Source organism: Enhydra lutris, unplaced genomic scaffold (assembly GCF_002288905.1).
Source record: "Enhydra lutris kenyoni isolate GAN:26980312 unplaced genomic scaffold, ASM228890v2 scaffoldscaffold103, whole genome shotgun sequence".
In the NCBI taxonomy this organism is placed as follows: domain Eukaryota; kingdom Metazoa; phylum Chordata; class Mammalia; order Carnivora; family Mustelidae; genus Enhydra; species Enhydra lutris.
In genome coordinates this window covers 1150451-1152883 of record NW_019154187.1, presented here as the reverse complement: position 1 = coordinate 1152883, position 2433 = coordinate 1150451, and positions in this window count along the sequence as shown.

Here is a 2433-nt window from a genome sequence, read left to right as displayed (position 1 = left end):
TTCAGCTAGACAGCAATAATAAATTGCTAGTAATAGATTAACATGTCACACTAAATAATATCTTCATCTACAAAGCATAAAGCATTTAATATTAACCATTATGATGCCCAATGGAGGGATGGAAACTAAATCAATGACGTCAAATGCATGATCTTTAGGTACAAGAACGAACAATGGTTACATAGGTAGTTAAAATTCTAAATTTTAAACCCTTTAAACCCCTTTAAATCACACTTTTCTGTATGGCTCCTGGCAAATTGGGTAGGGAGATTTTAATCTTAGGTTATCTTAATTCCCCTGATGCCTGAAACAGAGCAAATGATCTCAAGCAGACATTAGCGCAAAATTAGTGGGTGTTCCGTATCCTGCACGTAATTCTGTTCAATTTACCAAATCTTGTTGAACAGAAACAGAACAGTGTAAGAAACCAATAAACCAGTTCCCTGAGCTTTGTGGAATGAAAAGAGAAGTCACAAGGTGCCTTGATAACACTGAATAATTAATTGTAGAGCCATTATCACCATCCTTATTTTCTTAGGGACTAATTAAACCCGGGGAGGGGCACAGACCAAGAGCATTTAAGAAAAGACAGAACACAGGTGAATCCCAATCTAATACCCTGCTTACTTGATCTATGCATTGAATAACAAATATTTGAGGTCCCACAAGGTACCAAGCCCAGTTTTATATACTGGGGATACAGCAATCATCACAACAAAGTGTCAGCTCTCATGAGGCCTACACCAGTAGATATGCCTACTATAAGCCAAGGACTTGAAGTGACTCACACTAAACCTCAAAAAGCAAATAAAGACCTGCAAAGAATGAAACAATATTTCTCAGTAAACTGGATATTTGAGAGAACTAGATTAGCGACTTTATTTTGTTAAGAATAAAAAGTAATGGAATTTGAGACTTGGAAACAAAAATAGGGCAGAGAAAGATAAATATGCCCTGATTCCAAGAGGTAAGTGAGCCCAACACCAAACTCACCCAACTCAGCCCAACACCAAAGCCTCACAGTGATTCTTCTTCTAATGATCCTCAGGCAGTATCCGAGTGGCGGCTTAGCAAACAAAGGGCTCAGAGAATCTTCTGAAGATTCTGTACATCCAGTTTCTACAGAACCATGATTATTTCCTGAGCCACATGTGTCACAGAGCAAGACTCCTCACCCAATCGGATCAGCCAGCCAGGTGCCCACAATTACCCTAGGCAACTTCCCAAGGCCATACTCTGAGTCAGAATGAAAACGCTCCCTTATACTCCACAGAAGTATGTTAAGTAAGTGTGTCAGGAAACACACTTATACATATATGCACAATGCATACACACTCACACACGTAGCTCTATGTACATACGTGCATGTCTGTATACATGTGTGAGTGTAGGTATGTGCAGGTGCAGACAGGTAGGAGGTAAGGAGTTCCTCTTTGGTTGACCAAGCAGCAGAGAAGTAGGTCAGAGTTCAAAGCCTATTTGCCCATTTTCTCTGGGGTGAATCATACTTTCCCACATACCAAGAAGGCATTTTTCCACTCGGTATAGAGAGAAGGAAAGAAGAAAAGGCCCACACACTACATAGGTGATATTTCTATATATATTCTCACCTGCCCTCATCACAACCGCCTTCTCTCTACCTAAATAAAAGCCTTCCTACTCTAGGGCCTGAAGCATATTAGACATATTTTTTTATTGCTTTCTGAAGCACATATTGCGTGACTATATTTATTAAAAACACTTCAAAGTTGGCAAAAGTAACCTGTCCTGTCACAAGTCAGGAGAGTGGTTACCCATCACGTGGGGATAGTGCTAAGAAGGTGTAAAAAGTTGTACTTATCGATCAAGACGCTAGTCACACTGGCGTGTTCCCTTCCTGAAGGGTCAGTAAGGTGTGTAGTTACATGCACTACCCTGCATGCATAGTATACCTCAGTGCAAACTAATTTTTTTAACTCAGCTTCTTAATAATTTGCAGTTTGTCACTAATCTACAGTTATCTCTTCCCAAGACACGAGATTTTATAGAAGTCATTCAGAACCATGCGCTCCTCTCTAGCCATTTGGGAGACCAATAAAATAATTAATTCTACAAGCCTTATTAATCTTTCCTAATTGTACCATTAATCAAATAGCACCTCCAAGCAGTTACATAAAACCACTTTTCAATTAATTCTTGGGAAAAAATTACTTAATTATATATAGAAGAGGGCATTTTACCCAACTTTCAGGTTAACAACACTTTTGCATGTAGGGACAAGGGAAAGAAATCTCATTCCTATACACAGATTTCTTAAAATGTATTTTTAAATCCCTTTTAAGAGCTACATAAATGATTATATTCCCAAAGCTGAATGATAGCTACATGTTCACTATCACAAGACTCATGAGTCAAACCTATTTTTATATTTATTTCTTCTCTTCACTCAACTTG